The sequence below is a fragment of the Taeniopygia guttata genome, chromosome 4 (assembly GCF_048771995.1).
Source record: "Taeniopygia guttata chromosome 4, bTaeGut7.mat, whole genome shotgun sequence".
NCBI classification, from domain to species: Eukaryota; Metazoa; Chordata; class Aves; order Passeriformes; family Estrildidae; genus Taeniopygia; species Taeniopygia guttata.
In genome coordinates, this window is record NC_133028.1 from 24,852,133 (window position 1) to 24,877,284 (window position 25,152).

At 36.1% G+C, this 25,152-nt stretch overlaps 1 long non-coding RNA gene across 1 annotated transcript in view; it reads left to right on the top strand.

Moving 5' to 3' along the window:
* Positions 1–24,338, top strand: part of LOC121469879 (uncharacterized) — a 62,418-nt gene extending 38,080 nt beyond the window's left edge. The window contains exons 2-3 of the long non-coding RNA XR_005980168.2: positions 20,557–20,707; positions 21,270–24,338. This is a non-coding gene — a long non-coding RNA (uncharacterized lncRNA). The remainder of the gene's footprint in view (positions 1–20,556; positions 20,708–21,269) is intronic.
* The last annotated feature ends 814 nt before the right edge of the window (positions 24,339–25,152 follow it).

Here is a 25,152-nt window from a genome sequence, read left to right on the forward strand (position 1 = left end):
GAATAATCAGTGCAATCCAGTCTGGCATCATGCTTATAACATAGAAGCTAATTAAGTTCCCGTTCTAGCATAATTATTACATTTGATAGGTTTTGTTAGATTATTTGCTTACTTATTTGCTTTTGTTGGAGAATTTTAATTTTAGCTACACATTTGGCCATTAGCTGGCCAAAATTGCTATCAGACAATTTATTCCCTGTTCTTTTTAGCTTTGAACCTAAAGCGGCATAGGCTGTAATTAAGCAATACAGCTGTGAACAATCAGCACTAGAAGGTGACAGGTAATTTAACACATGGAGCATGAGCAGCACAGTGCACCAGGAAAGATCCAGTAGGAAAGATCTAACATATTCAGAGAAGGTTTACATCACCAAAGAGTTGATGCATGTTGTCATGAGGACTCACTGAGATGTAACCTGAGGTGCTATGGACAACATAGAGGTGAGGAGGAGTTACCTCATCTTAGAACTGGGAAAACATTAAGCATAATAGAACACTAGTCAAGCTAAAAAGTAGAAAAACTACAATAGTCAATCTTCACATTTTTTAAGAGCTCTTCTGGTCCTTGAGGCAATAATTTAAAGTAGGACTACTTTTTAGCAAGTATTTCCATTTTTACCATCTGTTTCTTCCATTCAGAAGACCCCACATGACAACTTGCAAATTTTAAAACCAAGACTCCTGGAAATTTTGCCCATTCCAGAAACTTCAGTAGGGAACAATGAACAGAAGTTATTTACATGTGGTGCTAGTGCTATCAATATATTTAAATTATTGTAAAAGAACAGAGATGACAAAAACTACTGTGATATGAACCTCGGTGCTCAGCACATGGCTTCCATGCAGCTCCTCTTGCTTTATAGTTCAAATCATTCCTTTGACAAGAGCTTTATCTAGCAATGGGCACATGAATGTTACTTTTCACTAGTTTTGTACCCTAGACAGCAACTGGAATTGTATAATGCTTCCAAGCTAACTGGAGTAAAAGGGGAGATTTTCAGTCCTTGGGTGACTGGGGTGTGGAGAGAGACCTTCCTGACGAGTTGAACAAAGACAGGATGGGACACTACAATGGTATGGAGTAGCTTCCTGGTAACACTTGGGACAAGACACAATTTGGCAACAGATTCTCTCACCACAGAATTAACTGCCTCCAGCAAAGACCTGGATTACCAGTCATAGCTATAAAAATGAATTTGCCATCTCCTGAACTTACAACTTTGTGTATCCAGGAGAAAAGGAGGCTTTCAAATGGCATGACCACAGCAACGGTGATAGTACTGAAAAAAACACTATTATTAGTAACAAAGCTAAATTTCCAGAATAGTCTTTCAAAGATGTTTTTCTTCCACATTTACCAAGTAACAGGAAGTTGCAATACTTTTTTCTCTCCACAAATAAACACCGCTTTGAAGGAAAAGCATATTTTCTGGCATGAAAATTACAGGAAAATTATTAGGAGATGAAGAAATCTTAACAAAATAATTAGGAGATGTACAAGATATTGCAATCATTTAACAAATATGATTAAAGTTGGTAAGGCCACAGCTTTACAAAATTAGGATTTAAAGTTCATTTCTGTAGCTCAGACAAAACTTTGTGGTTTTGTGTGTAAACAATAGTTAAACACAGGAAATTTATTTTTTAAAAATAATAAAATTCATAAATAATGCAGATATATTTTCACTGATCACTGGAGGAAAAATAATTCAGTCCAAAAGAGATAACAAAATTAAATTATAATGAAATGTAATAGAGCATTAAAAAGACAGAACTATTTAATTATGGAATAAGAGATTGATATTCGCAAACACTCCAGAAAAAGAATAATGACTGTAAGAATCTTGACTCATGCTAATACTTTTATTTATTTTTTATTTTGTTTGTTTTTTTACTCTGGCATTTATAGCTAAACAGAATTCAAAGATAATTTAGACAAAGGTCTAAATTATCATTTTTGCAGATTATTTCATTTTATTAATCCAGATTATATTCACTGTCATTACTTCTATTTGCAAATCAATAATTTTTATAATTTTTTAGTTTAATTTTTCCTCTTTTTTTTCCTGTACTATCTGTTCCTCCTCTTTATATAGTAGGGATTTTTTAGGTTTTGTTTGTTTTTTTTCCTAATAAAACTTTCTATCTAAACATCTTATTTAGTTATTTTCACTCTTCAAATGTAGTAAGAAAGCTACCCCCTGGCAGAAAACAAAGCCACAGCAAGAAGCAAAATTATTTGCTGGAAATTAAATCTGTAAAATATGACTATTAATCAGACTTTTGAGCCTAAATCTTCAGTGCCACAGAGATAATTCACATTCTGCTACCTACCTTGCCATGCAAATTTATTTTATTCTTCTTTGGCTGTTAGTATATTAGCAATATATTTCATTTCATTATTGAGAAATGGTGCAATACAACTCCACATAAATCTTGAGACATATGTGTTATCTTTTTAGCAGTATACACACACTATCTTTGGATTGATCTTTGGACAATATCCTCAACAGGAAGTTTCAGAGATTTCACAGTAACCCCAGGTCAGTCTTTGCCTTATGAGTGTCTGCCAAGAAGGCTATCATCCATCTTAAGCTCCTTCCCTCAGGAAAACATTAGCTTAATGGCAGGAATTGTATGAAAATAAAATGCTTTTATAACCTTATGAGTACTGTTATGAACATAATATTGCTGCTAGACATGCCTTTTTCTTTCAGTGTATTAGACAAATACTCATTTGAACTTGTGCACCATTTTTTGAAGGTGCATTTGTTGAAGGGGAAGACAATACATCTTCACAAGCATAGAGTTCAGCAGCAGAAAAGAAAGTTCCACCACCAGCACAAATCCTTTCTTTTCTGATCTTTCAGGTTTGGTTTTTGTCTTCTTTTTTTCCCCTTTTTTTAAATCAAGGTTTTCTTGTTTTGATACAATTGCCTTCTTGTGCTACATATTTGATGGTATCTCTGAGGAAGTTTTCAATCTACAGTGACATTTGCTCTCACTTCAGTAGATCTTTTCCTGGCAATTCCCAAATCACTTGAGGAAGTTCAAACCGTAATTTCCTGTCTTCACTCCCAAGAGAATTCAAAATCTGGTAGAAAACTCAGAATACAGAATGCTCCTTTTACTCTCCCTTCTTTGTTCTTCTGTTCTGACTTCAATTCCTCGCTACATTTCTCTTGTCTGCTCCTGTCACGTCCTGTATAGCTCCAAGGATGCATCCTAAGGAAGCTGGTGTGTTTGTGGTCCAAAAGAACTGTGAACAAGTAACAGTTTCACTGGTTTTCAGTTTCCATCTACAAATTCAAAAAAAATCCTTTATCCTAGTCTTTGGGATTCCTCTGCTTTAAAACTTTATGTTAATAATGGTAAAAACTGTGCCTCTCAGATCTCTGTGTGTGAATGTATATGCCATCCAAGATACAACAAATACACAGAGATGCAAATGAAATTTAGCAGAGTTACCAATTTCAGTTTTCAAGTATAAAGAATGTCTAGACAAAGTACATATTTGTCTTCCTCAGAGTTTCAATTTGTCTAGGCATGTAGAATTTCAGAGTATACTGTGTAACTCAGCAATATACAATATTGCTAAAGCAATTTATGTAGAAAATGGTCTATGTGTTGAATGCATACATTGCTGCTGAGAAAGTGAAAACAAATTATCCCTTAGATAAACTGATTATAGTTATGATGTGGGACATAAAGAGCAGTGATGAAGAAAATTAAGAAGTCTCCTAGCTCCAGCAACTGTATCAAAGCTTGTTATTTTCAAGTGGAAAGAATAACCTTGGCTACATGCATTTCATGGCTGCATAGGGAATAAGTCCTCTACTGAAAAATAAAGACATGGAAGAGTTTCTAAATGAAAAGTATATGGAGGCATCAATTACATGACAATATTTTACAAGTTTATTCACCAAATAGTCAAAAACAGAATACAAAAATAATGATGTGAATTTAGAAAAACATATGTATGATGTTAAATTATTAAAAGGCTTTAAGAAATATGGACTTTTTTAAAAAAGCTTATGCAAGAAAGTAAATTAGACAAAAGTAAAATGAAATATTGCACTGTTAGAGCAAGAAAAACATCTTCCTTCCAAAGCTGAAAGGTAAAAGTTTTCAGAAGTTGGGAACAGCACTTTCCACCAGAAGTGATGGAGCCCCTGCTCTGCCAGAATTATTTCAGCCATGCTGGGGCTGATGACTGAGCAAAAGAGTGAGCAGCTGGCCAGCCTTGTCCATGACTGGGACTGGGGCAGAGTTGGTCACAGCTGAAGTCCTGCTTCCTGGGAGGTGGCTGGGCATAGCTTGTGGATGGGAAGTAGAGAATAAATTCTACTTTTCTCTCCTAGCTTGTGCATGTGCAACTTTCCATTTTTGCTCTAGTAAAGTGCCTTTCTTGACCTCTGAGTTGTTTTCTATCTTATTGTCTCTCCCCAGTCCTCAGGAGAAGGGGAAGTGATAGAGTAGTTTGGTGGGCACCTGGCATCCAGACAAAATAAACTCCTCACACCTGGCAAGAGAACAAATGCGAGAACCTCATTCATCAGATTTTCCAGAGACCAAGTTAGTCAAACACAGCTTAGTGTTTCAGTCATTTGAATGATCATAGCCAGATAGCCCCAACAAGATGTGCCTCCATCAGTAAGACACAGAGAATTTTCATTGAATGCAGTTTCCCTTTCCTTAGTTGCTATCCCAGCGCAAGTCATAGTCCACTTTAAATCATTCCAGCCTGCTATCTATTCAGATTAAAGTGGAAGAGAAAAGAGTAGAATAAAATATTCAGTATTTAATACCAAGTAAGAGAATTGCAAACAGAAAAATATTTAAGACATATGTAATGAGGTAGTACACATACCAAGTCAGGCTAGGCAAAGGAATAAAATACAGCTAAATTGATTAAAGAAAGATGATAATTTTTTTCCCAAGGAGAAATTATTCACTAAGGGGACAGAAGCAGAGGACTTGACTGTATAGAAATACAAAAATCTCTAGCTGCTTCCCCCTGCCTAAGGAAATAAAACCAACAAAATGTAAAATAATTCTTGATATACTTTTATAGAAACATCAAACATAGAAGTACATATTGGTATTGATTTAAAACTAGATTTAAATTGCACCATTTCCTATTAATTGTGAAACTATTTTTAAAAACATCTTCTCCAAGTGCCCAGAAAAGTCAAACTAATTTTTTACCCATAGTGTGGACCAGTTGATTTCAATATATTTTAAAATCATAATCTATTTGCTTACCATATAAAACAGCAAACTGAAATGCAAGTATCCCTTTCCAAAATCACCTGTGATCAGGACACAAACTATTTCAGAACAGAAATGACTTCTGGAAATCCAGTAGTCTAATGTATGCACCAGTTTAACCAGTGGACTTTGTCTCCCCAGTGTTCTCATATCTGACTTTGTTAATTAAACTAAGTCCTTTGTAGGAGGCTTGCTTTTCAAGCACCTGGCCTCATTTGAGAATTCTGAACAAAAAGCAATTTAACTATGGCAGCTTTTTAGGTTAGTGAGGAAATGAATCTCACAAAAAACCCAAAACCTAACCAACAATGTATAAAATCAGGATTTAAAATCAGCCACACATGAGAAACGAGGAGAAGAGAAAATTCAAAATACCAGTCAAGACATCAAACACTTTGTCAAATATATTAATATATTCACACTTGAATTGTAAGTATCCAGTTACAGTGTGTTAGAGCCTTATCCTGGTGGATATGTGAATTCTGGACCCACCCATAAATTCCCTCAGTTGTGAGGAAATGGAGGGTCTCTTTGCTGGCTTCTTTAAAATGAGCTTGATCAACAATAGCGTATCTGTTCCCAAACTTGTGGGTGGGTTTCTATGACTTTGCATCTGCTTCCACAGATGAAGACAAGCATAAGGAAAATTATTCTGCAGCCTGGACCAATTGAACTTATAGTGTGGTTTCAGTGCTTCTTCTATTATGATCTAGGTGTTCAAACTCAAAACTCAGTGCAGAATCCCCTCACAGAGAAGTACAAAGGAACACAGAACCCTTAGAAAATGCCCTTGCTCACAGGGAGAGGCCTTACCTAACTTTCCTTTGCCCTAAAATAGCCAATTCCTCCAGATCTCCGGGTATCTCTTATTTAAGGCTTTTTCTGTAGAATTCCAGATATTCTTTTCACAAGTAAAGTACTAGTCAGTGTAAATGGAAAGAGGGGATGGCACAAAGAGATTAAAGGCCTTTTATAGTAGGTTTAGAAGAAAATTTTCCAGATTAATCACCCCAAGCCATTCTGAACAAGCTACCTACCAGAATGCCTGTTTTTTAATTAAAATTGATTAATGAGCTACATCCATTCACCCATTTAGATTTCTGTGTCAAGTATTTCATTAAAGTACAGATTACTATGAAATATAAGATTCAGCAGAAAAGACACTTCACACTGAAAGATACATCTTGAGTTATCAAAGAAGGGAATTGATCCCTTCTGAGACAAAAGGCTGTTAATTCATCAGTCACACGCAGGAAATTATATCTGGCTTTAGAAAAATACTGAAGCCTATGAGGATAAGAACTGACACTAATTGGGAAGAATGACAAAACTTTCTCATGAATAAGAAATAAATTTAAAAGTTTTATGGAGAAAGATTAAACTTACCTGAATGGATTTCAAGAATAAGATCTTCTTGTGTAAATGCAAAGTTAGTTTTGTTTTTTGTTTTTTTTTTTTAATTTAGGGTTGCCCTACTTCAAGAAGTTCCTTATTGGATACAATCAGAGATCTAAGGCCTACAGAAGGAAAGAATCCTCAATGAAACGGAAATAGAAAAGACTTTGTGTAGTCACATGGATGAAGGAGTAAGAATTTTAATTCCACCAACTCAGACTTTTATAAATGTTTGTAGCAAGTCTGTCTATTCACCTATTGCAATCTTAATAATTTTGTAATGTGTATTAACTTGAAGGCAGTTTGAATTAAGAGTGATTTCAAGATACTGAATAAGAGAAAAGCATTTATCTCCTGGGAGTGTGATAGGTTAGCTAGTCACAGAAATGTCTTTAAGAAACATCAGAAATAATATATATACACACAGTGCCATTCTAGGCAGTGTGTTCATGCCCACAATGTACAGGCAACATCCATGTAAAGCTGAGATGTCTTCTTGCTGCATTGAGGTGCTGGAGTACTTGGGCAAGCTGCCAAGAGAATCTCGGTTCCACTGAGAATAACTCCTTGCATGCCATCTCTTAACAATTGTAAAATACAGAATTCTAACACTGAACTCATTCCAACTGGTTAACTGCTCTGGATTAATGGGGTTTAAGCTAATTCTGGATCTGCAAAACTGCTTTGTAGAAAACAAAGATAAAAGCTAACCAAGCAAAAGACAAAAATAATGCTGTATGGAAGCAAGAGCTGAAGTAAAGACTTTATACAGCTGTAGTGATTTTAATTTGAGAGACCCTTCATAAGTTCCTGATCCATCTTCTAGGAAGAAAGGGGACTTGATATTGAAGTTGTAATGCTTTTTAGTTAGTGGAGTGATTCCAAACAGGTTTAAATTTTTTTTTCCTTGGATTTCCTCAGAGTTTCACTAATATATGCTGAACTTATAAAGTATGTTTGAGTTTCTGGTGTTTCAGTTTAATTTAGACTTGGTTGTTTCTTTTTGACTACTGTGGGTCGATGTCGCCCTGATTCTTGAGTTTTTCTAAAGCCGTCTGAGTTTACATTCTATTGGGAAACTTTCCCACACAGTTTCTGTAAATAACATATTGTTTTGCATTCCTTCATGGGGGTGGAGAGACTTGATGTACTAGTGGTTTGTCCAATGTCTTTGGAGAGGTGGCCCATTCACTCTCCAATCCACTGTCACCTTTGGAAAAGTATAAAAGTTGGAGTCAGAAAATAAACTTTCTCTTTTACCTTGCAAAGTGGCAAGTGGCTCGCTTTGTGCATTCTCCTGTCCTATAGCGACAGGTCATGTCTTGGAGATAAATCATCTAGCATATGATTTAACGCAGCAACATATTTTTTGAGAAAGCTAATTCCCTGGTTTCATTGAGACCATTTTGAATAGCTTGGACTTGCAGTGAGCTATTCATAGTTATGTTACTTTGAATGATTGAGCCTAAAAAAAGTTTGCCTTTGTGAGGACAAAGAGGGCTTGGACATGAATCTTAAAAAAATTTGGTTAATTGTATTGTCTGAAACATTCCTCTATAAATCACCTGACAACACAGTTCATTCTGACATTTACAGTCAAGCCAAGTGTTAAAGCACTTTTTAAAATTCCCATATATGATCACAATTGAAAAAAAAGAGCAGAAACTCACAGAGTTTAATACATTAAAAATTTAGATTTGTCCATAAGTTTTGCTTGAGTTTTACATGGCAAATGAAAGCAAAAGTCAATAAAACAAAATTACAAGAACAATGATGTTTTTCTTTTTTTTTTTTTATCCTCACTTGAACATAACATTTCCAATTCCTGTCCTGGATCTCAGTTTAATTACTGAACATTACTTCAGGCAACTCATCTATAACTTAGAGATGACAGGACTTGTAAGATTAGAAGTAAGAGCAAACTAAACTTCTTATTTGTGATATTTTGTTTGATGTTTTTTGGTTTTTTTTGTTTCCCAAGAAAGTTATCAACACTGCACTAATTTTGCTTACACTGAGTAGACAGCACAATTAGGGAAAATGCTAAATGTGCTTCAGGAGTAAACACTAGTGTTTAAATAAGAGCATAAACTTTGGGTGAATTATTTGCCCTTTTTTCTCCTAAAATTTCATACTTGCCATAGTTGACATAATTAACATTAAACAAATCCATTCACCAACGAAATAAAAAATACAAATCTGAGTAAAGAGTATTCAAGGATCTGAGCCCATGACATCTAAAGGATGACTTACAAATCCAAGATTGTTTAAAGTTATCAGATAAGCAATAGTCATGGGTTGTCAGGTAAATGGAATCAATATAGTACATCTATAAATATGAAGACTCCTTCCTCAGAATACTCTCTAACACTGTAGAAAATCACCTATGTCAAAATAACACCACTTTTTAATCTTACATGCAATGATAATTTGTTCTTGCCTCCAAAAATGTAGAAGCATGAAACAAAATACAGGTACTTTAGACTAACAGTAAAAAAAATTCCCTTTCTCCTAGAGAAGAGACATAAGGAAGAAATGCTGAGACAGATGTTAATAATAGAGAAAAATACACCACTGGAAAATTTTCAGGTTTGTGAAATGATGTAAAGAACTTATATAGAGCAGGTTCTCAGTCTTCTGGGAAAAGCAAGTGAGCTCCAGAAAATTGCTTTGACATTTTTGTAGGTATTGCAGTGAATCATAGTCTAGCTTCTGTAGGACATATGGCAACACTGTCCATGAATCTCATTATGTGATTGAGCCTGTTTAAAAAAAAAAAAAATGGCCCTGATTCTGCCCTGATGCCAAAAGTCTGAGCAGACAGCACTGGAGAATATTCTATTTTGCACAGCTAAAATCACTTAAGAAAATATACTGCTACTGGGGCTCATGCTGTTGTGCAGAGCAATTCCCTATGTATCAAATAAAGCATGATGATCATTGGACTACTTTCTGTGTCAAACATAAGGTCAAAAGCACTAGTAACTGATGAGCCACAATACAGTTTTTAACTAAAAAAAAAAAAGAGTATTAACAGCAATAGTGATTTGTGGAGAAATCTCTTCCCTCCTCCTCCCTATTAAGAGAAGAGTTCCTTTATGAACACACCATTCTCTGGCAGAAACTACAAGTGGGCTTAGTTGGAAGATTGTTCTTAGTACAAAGCTTTTCAAAAATCTTTGCAATTAAGTTAGGGATATGGAAATACCAATGAAGATACTAAAGTGTGAAGATTTTTTTCTCATTCAAACAGCCTCTTATATGTACAGCTAAATAGGATTTGAAGAGATTAAGCCCGGCCTCCTCTCATCTGAGGGAAGGGCTTTAGCCAGGAAAAAATGCCATTGGTTTATTCATTTTTGGTATTTCCCCTGAGCAGCATTTGTACATGGCGAGTAACTATACAGCCTTATCTGAAGTATCTCTTTTTATAGTTTAAATTAAGGAGGATTCCAGACTGCTTATGAATCAACAGCCCTCAAACTGGCATTGTCTCTGTAGTTTTGATACCAGTACAATTGTTTATTGAATCTGACATTTTTAATGGGAAAATGGTAATTTTAGTGAGATTTTCACCAGAAACTAGGCCTGTTGCATGGATTTCAAGTTTTTGTCCTATACCTCAATGGACTGTTGCAGAGCTCAGAAAAGTCAAAGCTTATGTGTTAATGTTAGCTGAGCTCTTAGGCACAGGACAGAGGATTAGATTTTTTTCTCTATATATTTGGAAGTACGATGTTTTAGCTGTATATTTTGAAACTGCACTTACTGTATCAGTGGAAAAAACCCAAAAATTATTAAGAAATTAATTCCCATAATTGCTGTTGTCCTAGTACATAAATATGAAAATACTTCCAGCATATTTTATTTAATTATGGCTGAATATGTAATATTACTCTTATTAAAGTTGATTACTTTAAAAGTAGCAACATAGTAATTGTGTTAGGAGGTGTGTTAAAAATAAATGGCTTGAAATTTGGCAGAATGTTATTGGTTTCAAATGAGGTGAGCAGGTTGCTTTATCCACAAATCAATGCCAAAGGAGAATTACTTTACTTCTAGCTAACTGTCCAAGTAACGATCTGCTTAAGATAGCAAAGTACATTGTACATAAGTTAAAATTTGCTCTTGAAAACTAGATCTTTGGTTGCACAATCATTTCTCTGTCATAAGAAAACTTTCAAAATTACAAAAAAATATTTAGGTTCTGCTAGAACAGAATGGGCAGGCTGTATGGATAGCACTTTGTAATTAAAGAACACTAAAAGTTTTTCTGTTAAAAAATAAATATAAATAAATAAATATATCACCTAAAATTAATTATGACAAAGTAGAAAAAATCAAAAGAGATTTCTTTGAGGTATACAAGAGCTCTGAGATACCTGACTTACTATCTCAATATAAGGAAAAAAACTACTTTAATCAAATTCAGAAACAGTCTTTGACCAAAAAAAAAAAAAAATTAAAAAATGAACTTTACAAGATATTTTCAATCTTGACTCTAGACCAAAGACTGTACATGGTTTTAAGAATTATACACTGAGCATTTTATTACAATGATGGTGCATAATTGAAGAATTTTGCATTAGGGGTATAATACTGATTTTAACCTGCTTTTCTTTAATATCTTAAATTGTCTGGAGCATATTATTCCCAATACTACCTCAAATGCAGTATCAGAATATTTTTTTTAGAAAAATGGGCAGAGAGTTTTCTAGACATTGATTTTCTTCAAGCAAAACTTCAGATTAAGATTATTTTCTTTCATTGTATGAGTTTTTACTTTTTTAGTGCTAGTTAGACATATTAAATATAATCATAAATGAGTTCATAACAACTGAATTCAACATTTGAAGGAAAATCTATTCTTCACAGAGAATTTAATAATATTCTAGGCTCTTATCTAAAGTGTGATTCAGAAGAAAAACTACATTGCAATTGCTCTTCTTGGCTTTTTTCCATCATAAAAAAAAACATGTCCCTTACTACTTAAAGAAGTACCACTGGCCTTAGAATTGAGAGATGAAAATACCATTGATGTAAAAATGGAGTAGCTCTGTGAGTGAACAGAAATATTCTAGATACCAAAATAAAACCTGTTGCAGAAAATTTATTGAAAGGGGCATCTAAGTTTTGGCGGCACATCTGAGATGTCAAGATCATAAGTTTGAACAGAAGCACAGAAATTAAATCTGTGTTTCATATTAAGTCTAATATCTTTGAATATATGTAGTGCTTTTAATCATGCTGGTCTGTAGAACACAATATTTGGCTTTAATTTAATTTTTGTCCAAGTGACTTAAATATAGGTGACTGGAAATCAGTTCAAATGCATTACACATCCAAATAGGAAAATTACTGATGTTGCTCCTGCCTGGCACGAGGAATCTTTTTGTATTCCAGAAAAGGACCCTCTAACCTTATAGACTGAAAAATAATACAAAAGGAAAAAGAAATTTTATTTTCACAACAGCATTTTGAATGATATGTTTGTTAATTCAATTAAAGTTAAGTAGGTTTTTGCTATCCTGGGGTAAGGTCACAAAGAACCCACACAAAATAAAATGTTGTCAGAACAGTCATATCACATCAAACACATAAAGTAAAATTTTCCAAAACAATTACGTTTAGTAGCAGCTGCAGATTTTCCCAGGATTATAGAAATTCAGAGGAAGTTCTTCTATTCAGTTTACCAGAAAATCAGAAGTTGCACAGTATAAAAGTCTAATCCTAATATCAGTCACACAAAGTTTCCCCAATTTAATATCATGAAGTGCAATTCTTTTTAGCTCAGTTTAACCAAGATCCAAATCAAATTTTGTGGTGAATTTGGGAAGTCACTGACTGCCCCAAATAAAGGACATTTCGGAAGGAAACAGAGCCAAATATGTGCAAACATAGAAAACTCTTTAACGTGTTCTTGCATTTTCTGATCCATAATTTACTATATAGTCTGTTCCCTCCATTTTTTTCCCACTCTAGCTTCCTGAGGTGACAGAAGAAAATAATTAGCAGTGAAGAAAAAAGGAGAGAGAACAAAGGAGACATATTAGAAGTTGTCTTATTCAGCAGCCCGCAGATCAGAAAAATACATTCTTTTTCTGCTGGAACCTTCCTAGATCACTATAATAAACTAATTAATCTCAGATGAGTAAGAAAAAAAGCATTAAAGTGACTTTGAGCTTGGTAATAATTACCTGCTGGATGCAGTGGCCACAAATTTCTCCCATCTGCAGGGCTGTTTCCCATCTCCTCAATCTCACCAAAAGGAAATTGTGATTTATTAGTAGAGGTTGATAGGAGTAGGGCATTACTCATTGCAGGGCTTTTAGTTTTTTACTTTTCTAGATGAGAAATCAAGAAGGTCTCATTGTTTGGAACAGAAAGTGTATGCACACAGGGAGGAACATCAACTGCAAATCCTATTGAAAGAAGAATTTATGTCTAGCCTACTGAGAAATCTAAGAGAACAGAAAAAGGGCTAATGTGAGATGCTGAAAGAAGGAAGACAATGAGAGTGTTGTGGAAGGAGAAAACTGAGAAGTTAGAGCAAATATTTTAATGTGAAAGAGAAGTAGACTTTGAAGCTCATGAAGAGGACAGAAGTCTGTTTGGGACTGCCTAGGGACAGAGACAAAGAAAAGCAGAGGGCCCACCTTCTTTCATCTGGACTTACAGGAAAGCAAGCATGATTAGTACAAGCTTACTAAAGGAAAGAAGGACTATTTTCTTTATGTCATTAGATATCAAAAAAAAAAAAAATCAGACTAACAGAATGAAAGAGCACTTGTGTCTGACAGAGGTAGAATGGCTCTTACCATCATTAACCTGGAACCTGTGTGAGTTTTTGCTGCCAGAATCAGCCAAAAGAGATACAGGAAGGGAAGAGGAAGAAAGAGATGGCTCAGAGAGTTGTGCAAGTGGGGAAAGAGGAAAGACTGAGAAGTTTTGAAAACACAAATCCTTCCAAAAAAATTATTTTGTCAGTTGTGAATGCTTCACCTTGTTTAAAGAACCTAATAATTCAGTGTTTCAACTAAAATGTTAGTGCTGCACAGCACTGTGAGAGCACATCAATGATTAGGAAATGTGTACCTGACAGCTGTGGAGAAATATTAATTAAAAGTGAGGCAGAAGAGCACAACCCAACGGTGTTCTACTGCATTTGAAGAACACTCAGTGAATTAACAGAACAGTTATTACATGTAAACTGTGCAGGTAACACAAAGGGTGGTCACACCATAAATAGTGGTAGGGACAAAGTACAATGGTCAGGGCAATATTCCTACAGTGATAAACAAGGTTCAATCTCACTGGATGCATTTTTTCAGCTACCAACAAAACTACACATAAAGAATATGAAATGCTGAATATGTACTGAAAAAATGTGAAAAACATATGCTTTAAACACATCTTTAAATGGTTTTAAAAGAAAAAATAGAACTGGGATTACAAATCAACAACAGCAAAGTGATTTTCACTTCTCCTTAAGTAATGAAAAGATCAACACAAGCATAATGAGTAGCAATAGGGGATCACGCTACACAAAAACACTACTGTGAAATCACAATAGGTGCAAAGATGTATTCAAAGGCTAAGGAAAGTGTCATCCTGAGGGAGATAGAAGAATTCAATCACTACAGTTTATGCAAGAGATAGTTAATGACAGTTAATGTGAGTGGCTTCACAATGTCCTACAGAGAAAATCTCTGTTAAAGCACTTGTTGAGCTATAAGAGAAAGAAAGGAAAAACCCAACGTCTGGAAGCTAAAATCAGACAAATCCACTATGCAAACACATAGAGTTTTAATACTGATTAATGAGTGGAAAAACAATTATCAGAGGAAGTGATAGATTTCCTATTTCAGTCTTGATTTTTTCCCATTAAGACTGGCTTTCTGGAAGTTAAACAGTAGCCAAACCAGTTAATGGGCACAGGAAAGGGATATTTGGAGATCAGCTGCATAAGAATCTCCTGATTCTTCTAGATTTAGTTATTCTAAGTCCCTGTGCACCTCAAATTGGGGAGATTAGCAGAGCATGCTTGGAAGGCATTCACTAGTTCTTTGGGGGATGAGGGGTTAATTTTCCCAAGAACAGACACAAACCTTTCTCCCATTTGTATTTCAAATGTCATCAATCTGTAATGCTCTTGTGCTTGACAAGAAGATCAGATCCACTTTGAAAATAATGACAGTTTGGAGAAAGTTATTCTGCTTAGGAAGCTTACCACGGCTTTAAATGTAGAAGTCACCATACAACTTGACAGTGACAGGAGAAGCCCATATCTTCCTGACCTGTACGTTACATTGCTGCAACAAAAGCAAAACGTGTCCCTACATGTCTGCCTTCTAGAGTTAGCCCAAATTGGAATATCCTTTAGTTTTTACAAAGGTAGGGAACCATGAATTTTAAATGCATTCTTCTGAGTAATATGCCCATCTGACATGACCCATCTCCAGATTCTTGTCCCTCTGGACATCTAGCAGACAGGCAGCTAGAGGATAATTAAGGACAAAAGTTGCTTTAATTATGATTGCCTTTGCTTTTATCCATCTTAACAAAGCAGCTTTAATAAGCTCTATGTTAAGTGTCTCTTAATGTCAAATGTCCACAGATATTTGTTGTTACAATCTCTAATCACATAGCTGTAGCTGTTTCATACAGATGGTAGACAATAAAGATGTGTCTCTGTTATTTCTTTATGGTTTGTCAAATTGTCACCCAGCTTGGGTTTACTTGGGATATAAGATGTTCTGGGCTTGTTTCTCAAGATAAGCTTCATTTGAGAAGTAGGGATACGTGAGCAGTGGTTTTGCTACCATTTTTCTTCTTGTTTCCTCTAATTATAACTGCTACTATTTATGCTGTCAGAAAAGGCAGAACGCATTAAGGTCTCAAAAATATTTTTTATGCTGATCATGCTAGTGATTGTAGAACTGGATGTAGTTCATTGTAGAACTGGATGGATAGCCACTTTCAAAGGAAGAAAAAAGAAACTTTCATTGCAGAATAAATGATAGAAGGCACCTGTCCTTCTAAAGTACTTCATGGGATAGAAACATTGATTTTTAACAATGTATTTAACACAAAATGTTGAAAATTAAACATTTTAACTGTTGCTGCATTTTATAACTGATTTAATTGACTATGCCATTTGAGACATGAACGACATTTACACTGACAAAGTTCACAATGAATTCAGCTGCTGGCAATGTAAGCATCCCCAGTCATTTATTCATCTGCGTGTTTCCAAGAAGCAAGGTTTCTGCTTTTACAGATGTGATGGGAAACTGTGTCTTTTTTTTTATAGGATGATATCTATGTCTCTTTTTATCTGTTTATTTCTGACCATTACAGAAGTGCACCTGAAGGCTATTTTCAAGAACCTGACTCAGGTTCTTGTAAATAGTTCCCTTAGAGCAGATAAGAGTGAAACAACAGTAAATGATCAGTGTTTATAAATATGTACACAATGTAGAGTTAATAGTAATAGAATAATATAAAAGCTTACTTAAGAAAATGTATAAGGAAAACAAGATACAAATACAAAGAAAGGATAAGAGTAGAAAGATATCACCACTCAGGGATCCAGTGACAAGACTTGACTGTTGCAATTTCCATGTCTGTTGGTCAAAAGTGGTGGTTGCCGCCTTGATCTATCAGCCATGGGGAGAGCCGGTGAAATACAAATTTCTATGGGTTAATATAAGCTCAGACTATCACACAGGTACCTCCTCTGGGGGGAAATTTTACTCTGTCTTTTGCAACACTGTGGCTGTGTGGATCATGGGCAGTCCTCAAGAATTTAGTTTTAGCATGCATAGGGAGGTCTTTGGTGGTATATGACAGATCTAAAATGTGATAGCTACAGCTGCCTCTCATGTCTGTGTAGCTGAATCAGTTATCCCCCATCAGAAGGGATGAAAAATGTGAATGTTCCAATACCTTCCCCAGCTGACAGTGCAGGGGAAGAGTTTTACAATTGAGGCACTTGTGTAATGGACACTGGCATGGTGAAAAGCATTATCCAACCCCACAGGATCTGCTGCTTATGAGCCTTTTCCCTTACCTACCTCCAAACCTAGCTTCTGCTAAACAAATGTTCTGCCATGGTTAATCGGTGGAGCTCACACCCTCTGCACCAGGGCTGTTACTGTGCTCATCCTCAGCAAAGCGCCTGCTGCTTTTGCAAATGGCTGATCGAGTCATTGACCATTAATATTTCAGTCTCTTACAGTGACAAATGATTGATTGATTATACCATTGACCTTGGTATAATATGAATAGTACATTCTTCATAGAAGAAGTGAAGAGTGGAAACTGGAGCATCTACATTTTACAAATAATTCCAATAGTAAAGGAGAAAGTTGAGCATCGCCTGCCAGAGTTTTTCAATGAAAACAACATACAAAATCTCCCGCATAATCAGTGAAAGATATGTCAACTTGAGTTTCAAGAGATAGTTTTAAATAAGAATTTTCCTTTTTGGATGAAAATAAAACAAATATTTTTAAAATACTTTTGATCGTGGCCCAATTAGCGCATCATGATTACGCCACAGTAATTTCTTCATTCTAACTCTGAGACTGGAATACATCATTTTGTGATGAGGGGTCCCATGCTGAGTCCCACTCTAGATGAAGTTACTTCCTTCCTGTGAGTTAGAGAAGCCTTGGGAAATTAACCTTGCTAAGCCAAAGCTTACTTTTGTGAGTCCAGTCTACAAGTGCTTTTCTGACGTACCCAGAAAGAAAGTGGTGCTATAAATTATTTCCCTAATTTTCTGTGCATTAACTGTCTGTGAACACAAACTGTAAGTCACCTGGGTACCTCTGAAATTTATACTCATATAAATATACTCATAAAAAGCTTCCAAGAATCACCATTTTCTTATACTCAGGCATAAAGTCTCAATCTTGGCCAGCATGGAAAAAGCAGCAGTTAGTCCAAATCAATCAGTAGAAATATTCAAAGTCAGAAAATACCAATTAGAGGAGTCTACTTTTGAAGAAAACCTTCAAGGTACCTGTTGATCTCTAGTGATAGACACAGAGGCAGTAATCACCAAAAGACACCTGTAGTTCATGACAAGTATTTACACTAGGCAATCCTGCATTTTCAAGACATTTTTACTGGTCATCTCAACTTAATATCACCTTGTACTAAAGAATAAGGACTGATTGTGGATGTGAAGATTGAAGGCAGCCTTGGTCCCAGTGACATTTGATGGTGGTCTTCAGGATCCTGCATGCAAGAAGGAAGGTGGTAAGTAGGATTACAACCCCAAACTTCAGGAGAGCTAACTTTGTTTTATTGATGGTCCTACTTGGAGAAATTCCACAGGTTAGGGCTCTGGAAGAGAGATAGTTAATATTCAGGTTTCATTTCCTCCAAGCTCAGTATCTGTGTATTTCTGTAAGTAAGAACTCAGGGGTCAGGAGTCCTGCATAGATGAGCGAGAAGGTTCTGGCAAAACTCCAACAGAAAAAAGTGTACAGAATGTGGAAAAGGGACAGGGCACTTTGAATAAATATATGAATGTTGTCAGAGTATGCAGGAATGTGACAAAGAAGGCTATGATCCATTTGGAATGAAAGCTGTCAAGAGATGTCCAGGACTACGAGAAGTACTTATTCAATTGTATCAGTAAGAAAGGGAACACTAGAGAAAATGTCAGCCCACTGCTGAATGAGGTTGATGTCCTGGTGATGATGAATACAGAGAAGGTAGTTACTGAATTTTCTCCTAGTCTGAGCCTTTACCATCAAGTCTGGATGTCAAGAATCCCTGTGCCATGAGACCAGGAATCTCTGGAGGAACGAGGATTTTCCCTTTATAGATTAGGATAGGGCTAGAGATCAATTAGGAAAACTTGATAATGTCAAATCCATGGGCCCTGATGGAACACATGCATGGGTGCACTCTCCAGCATGTTTGAAAGGTCATGGAAAGCTGCAAAGGTGCCTGAGGACTGCAGGAAAGCCAATGTCACTTCAGACTTCAAAAGGGCAGAAAGGAGGATCCTAGGAAACTACAGGACAGTGAGCCTCACCTCAATCCCTGATAAAGGGGTGGAACAGCTGCTCATTCTGGATGCCATTGATCACATGAAGAAAAAGAAGGTTAACAGGAGTTGTGAACATGGATTCAACAAGGGGAAATATTGTTTGACCTATGCAACCCCCTGGAATGGCTGCCTGGTAGATGAGGAGAATGTTAACCTTGATTTCAGCAAGGTTTTTGATTCCGTTTCCCACAACATGCTCATAAGCAAACTTAGGAAGTGCAGGCTGAATGAGTGCACAGTGCAGTGGATTAAGAAACAGCTGAATGGCAGGTCCCAGAGGACTGTGTTCAGCCACAGAGTGTCTAGTTGGAGGCTGATGACTCCTGGTGTATCTCATGGGTCAGTACTGCCAACTGTAGATAGGATTTTGGATTTTTAATTATCCAAAAGTGTGAAGAATGTTTGACAAATTTTATCAGAACATTTCAAAGTTTGTGCAGGGAGTTTTTATATTGTATATTAAGGATCACTATATCTTATTTGAATTACTATTTAACTTTAGCAATATTCATTAGCAAGAAATTATATGTATAATCAGATGGATTAGCAAAATCAATGAATTCCAGTAGTCCATTTTAAAGACTCTTTTTAATATTGCTTTCCATGCTAAGAAAACTGAATGCAATTCTAATTCATTATATATAAGACTTTTGATCTAAATAGAGAATTTTCTTTGAATTATATAGCTGCTATTCAGGCTAATTTATACAAGACAGATTTCTTAGATGATAACTCTAAGTGTACTAGCCTGGCTAGTACAGTGGAAAAATTTTCATGAATTCTCTAAAGGGATGAAGGAAAGAGAAAGCAGAAGATAATAAGGTGACCCATTATAGTTGTTATTGGCAGGTGCTTTAATTCAGGTCTGATCTTTAGAAAACTTCATAAGCTTAGAGATATCCCCACTGACTTCTGAATTAGAATGTGCAAGATAAAAGCAAATGCATTTCTTTAAGCATTACCATGGCAACATTATTAAAGTTATGTTAGTTAAGACTGCAACAATGTTTCTATTTTTAATAAAACAAAAGTGCTTTCTCCTCTTTAGTAGTCCATATAAAATGAACCATTACAGAAATATTTACTTCAAGTCTGCCTCAAAATTAGAGATTATTATCTCAAGTAATGTTCAATCATCGCTGACATAGCATAAAATCTTTGGAAACTGATACATTCTATTAAAAATCTAACACCCTAAAATAACAGATCTAAATATTTTACATACAACTGATCCACAAGCAGTAATGAAAATTCCAATAAATAATCTCATTTGGAATGTAAAGCTAATATACTTTTCACCCATTCCAGCAGCTGCTACAGAAGCATACCTTTATGTATATATATACACTGGGTTGCCTAGGTAAAACTTTCAGTATTATTTGCAATTTGCAGGTACTCAAAAATAGGCAATCCTATTTCTGCATGTAGCAATGCATGACAGGTATGTTTTATTTTTTATTCTAGATTATCAGAACTTCTTTTTTTCACTTTGCCTAAATGTCTCCTAATATTAATGCCTCTTTATTCCCCAGGAGATAATACCCTAAAATATAAACATATATTTGTTAATCATGAAAGGAGCAAGAGTAGAAAAGTACTAAAAAGGAGATAGTTGAGTGAAAGTGAGATCGATATGGTCTCTGAATTGTCATCCTTTCAGTGTTACACCAACATTTTAATGGATGAAAAATTAATTTACATATGTTAGGCAGTTACTTGGAAGTAGAAATGCGTACAAAACTCACAGTGAACTGGAATCACAGATGTCCCCAATATTCTCATTTGCACAATTCTTAGATATGTTTCCTCTGCCTTTTCAGATACCTTTAATGGAAAACGCACTAGGAGAATTTGCCATAAAGTTGCTGTGTCAGCCAGAATGATTGGCACATGATGCCCCCTGCCTTTCTTCTTGCATATACTTACTTCATCCTGGAAGGCATTCTAGGCTGCAAGAGAATTGGAAACAAGGTATTACTTGTAATCAGTCACAAATTCTTGGCAAAAAAAAGAGAACAGTGAGTTTTTTGCTTTAACTTATTTTTTCTTTTGGTGCTGTGCCTTCAGGAAGGGAGAAGCATTCATTCAGGCCTTGTATAAATACAAAGTGCTTCCTATTCCCAGAAGTAATAAATGCTCATTCTGAACCAATTTATTGTAGTCAGCCTGAAATGAATAGCTTCTTCTTAATGCCAAAATCTTCATTTCTGAAATCAACTCCACATCCTCAAGAAGTGATCCTTTTGTTGCAGTGAGATGTTGATCTGCATGTTCTCATTTGAAATGACATTGCTTCTAAATGTGTCCAAATTTTCAGAATTTAGAATCACATCCAAAGATGATTTTTTTTGTGTGTTGCTTTGAGTTAATGTCCTGGTTTCACCTAGAATAGAGTAAGTTTTTGTTCTAGTAGCTGGTACAGGGCTGTGTTTTGGATTTAATATGGTATTAATGATGACACACTTAGTCTTTGTTGTTGCTAAGTAGTGCTTACTCTAAGTCAAGGACTTTCCAGTTTTCCATGTTCTTCCAGTGAGCAAGTGGACAAGAAGCTGAGAGGGCACATGGACAAGACAGATGACCCAAACTGGCCAAAGACAAATTCCATGCCACCGAATGTCATGTTTAGTATATAAACTGTGAAGAATGACCAGGAGCTACTGATCGGCCTTTGCGTCAGTCTCCAGTGCTGGGTGATTGTATGTGCATGGCATATCCTGGACTTTATTTATCTTTCTTCTTTTGTGTTGTCTCCCTTTTCATTATAATTGTTGCTGTTGTGTTTTTTGGGTTTTTTTTTAATTTTATCTCAATTATTAAACAGTTCTTAACCTATAATTTGTACATTTTTTCTGATTCTACTGACATCCCACCAGGGAGGGAGGCTGTGGGGAGCAGCTCTGGTGCCTAGCTGGAGCTTACATCATGACAGTTAACCAGATGTGAAACATAGAAGGGTATAATGATATTTCCATGAATGCAAGGTATCAGCAAGGATGAATTGTATAGTAGGAAGAGTGAAACTCATCATTAGATAGCAAGGGTCTGTCTAATTAAAATTTACAAAGTGAAGAATGAATCATGCTCTATGATCTGGAATGCTGTGAAGTTTTAAAGGGGAAAAAAACCCCACACTTCTTTCAGCATGTTACCCAGGCTGCTTGTGTGACCTAGCAGGCACTCTCTGAGTCAGAGAACATTCTGAAAAGAAAATTTGTCCTTTAAAGTCTCACAGACAGCATATGGTAGAGGTGGGAAAGAAGGTATCAGATGAATATATGAAATTAAGGTTTTGATTCTTCAATAATAATGAATGGACAACTTCTCTCACCAATTCTTTTTCCAGTGATGTCCTAAGCTGAGATGTCTCAGAAAACAATGCCATATTTAAGCCTTATACATTTGAATTAAGCATGCTCCTCATTGCTAATAAAGCACAAAAATTGTGTGATACTGACTCAGTTCACAGTCCTTTCATTTACCTGAAGTATTAAATTATTAATAATTGCTCCTCAATTGTAATTATGAACTTTGGAAAGCTGTTGGATTAGCATTTAATGTCTGATGATCTATTTTCCCCTCTCTTGCAGAAGTGCAAGTGTCTCTGTAGGCCGATAATGAAGCACATCGTAACCTGGCAACCTTATCGGAATACTGAGGCAGTGTTCCCAGGGCTTTGTTTTTCCTAGTCTCAGGAAGAGACCTGGGGGTCCTGGTCAATGACAAGTTAAACATGAGTCAGTAGTGCCCTGGCAGCCAGGAGGGCCAGCCCTGTCCTGGGGAGGGAATTGTCCTGCTCTGCTCTGCACTGGGGCAGCCTCACCTTGAATATAGTGTGCAGTTGTGGTCACCACGATATCGGAAAGGTATTGAACTATTAGAGAGCATCCTAAGGAGGGCAACAAAGGTGGTGAAAACCTTGAGGGAAAGCTGAAGTCGCTTGGCCTGTTCATCCTGTAGAAAAGGAGACTGAGGTGAGACCTCATTGCCATCTACAATCTCCTCATGAGGGCAAGGGGAGGGGGAGAGATTGATCTCTCTCTGTAGTGACCAGTGACAGGACCTGAAGGATTGACCCAGATTTGTGTCAGAGGAGGTTTAGCTTGGATATTCGATAAAGATTCTTGCCCCTGAGGGTGTTGGGCAGTGGAACAGGCTCCCCAGGGAAGTGGTCAAAGCACCAAGCCTGTCTGAGTGCAAGAAGCATTTGGACAATGCTCTCAGGCACATGGTGTGATTCTTCGCAATGTCCTGTGCAGGACCAGGAGTTGGACTTTGATGATCCTTTTCAGACCTTTCAACTCAGGATATTCTATGATTCTAGTGGTTTTTATAGTTTTCTTGTCCCAAAAAGACTTATTGCAACAGGATTAATATTTTGAAACAGGAATGACTTGCTGCATCCAAGCAAAGACCCTCTGCTTAATATCTCTTATTCAGCATGATGGTCCAGAGCTGATGTCAGGGGAAAATACTACAACCAACCAAGTGGACAGCAATGCTTTCCCAGAACCCTCTCACAGCTCAGGTACTTTGAAAATACATATGCTTGAATGTTATAGTCTTTTTGGATTTCATTGATTTGCCTAATGGCTTTTTACACTCATGTAAACTTTTAACAGTCACCTCATGTCATATCATGGAGCTCCATAGCTCACCTACCTTCATGGAGAGGACCACATCCTTTAGCTCCTTTTGCATAAGACTCTCAACAGTTTCATCTGGATCCTTACTCTTTTACCAGAAGAAATTTTGAGCTGCATCTTTGCCATGATGTGTCTGATTTTACAGGTCATTACATAGTTTCTTACACTATTTATTTTCTAAGCAAAGGGTCATACATTTCTAACCTCTTCCTTGTAGAAAAGTATTCTATATATTTGATCATTCTCTGAATTGTTTTTTGACCCTCCCTGAACTTTTTCTAGCTTTATCATTGTCTTTTTGTAAAGGGAGGAGTGTGGGAGAGGCAGACATTCAGAACAATGCACATTATCTAAGATAAAGGAGTACCTTGGATTAGAACAGTGCAATAAAATATTTTAATTAAATTAATTCCAAGATTTCACTTTAGATTACTAATAGCCTTCTTACAGCCTAGTAGGTTCTACATTTCCAGCTAATTCCCTTGCCAACAATGAAATTAAATTCTGTTTGCTTATTGCAGTAGAGCACTATGGCAATGAAATCCTCCCACATGCTTCTGGAATCGTATGTAGAGCATATAATCAATACTGCTTGGTGTCCTTAGTAACACCTCCTTTCAGTTTGTGCTACCCACCGATCAGCCAAAAAGAAGGAATAATTGTTCCAGATGTTCACAAGTTAATGTCAGCAGTGTAACTAAGCTGCAACTAAAAGTGACCCAATAAGGTTTATTACATTTAAAGGAAATTATGGCTTTTCATGGGGAAAATAAAGCTCCTGCTCAGAATCTAATAGATTTTAGATTTTTTCAACTTTATTAATTTTATCAAGTCTGCATGGCCCAAATTATCAGCAGCATTTTCTGCTAAATTTAACTTGTTTCTATCACTCTGTTCTGTGAGTTTAAAAATTTTAAGTTCTGAACTGGTTTGTTCCTAACAATGTACTGTTTGCTTGTACTTATGTTATGAGGAAAAAAAAAAAAAAAAAAAGAAAAAGGATGATAAATCATGTTTTCTGAGAGGCATAAGAATTCTGTCTCAAATCTTAAGTAGCCAGAAACCAGAGTTTACACACTGACTCCCTGTCATTCCTAATGATGTAGCATGGTAGCATGTCTACGAATTCTTATCTTCCTCAGATCAGTCAGCAGCCACATGTGAACTCCATAACAGCTGCCAAGCTTAAAAAAAATGTTTCCTTTCTCTCAAAAATATATTCAAAATCAAGCCAGATGAAACTGCAGCCCAAAACGACTTCCAGTTTTGAGCACAGCTCTTCCAGTATCCTATTGAAATGCCTGCTTTCGATTGTTTCATAGCCAACAGTGTCCAGCCTGTCCTGTTTGGATGACAACAGCTCCTGGTGGTTTTGGGGGGTTATTTATTTTTTTTTTTGGTTTTTAAATGTGACTATAACAAAGGTTAGAATAGCCTTCAAAATTAAATTCTGCTGTTCCATATTCATTGTGTCACAGTGCTTTTTAGCTCAATTTCCCCAAACCCAATGTAAAGATAATTTTCCCTGACTGGAAGCCCTGTGAACACATGCAAGGATTTGTGGGTCACTGTACAGCCATGTACTTGAAAATGCACTCACAGTAGTACAGAGTAGGACAAGTGGCAACCCTTTTTAAAAACTCAGTCTTTATAACGGTTTATCCCTGTAGTAGAATTAAATATTATGCATGATGTTTGAATATTAATGTAACTTATAATAGTGTGACACACCAAAGGAGGACATTTGAATAAAAATACCTCTGGTACTAC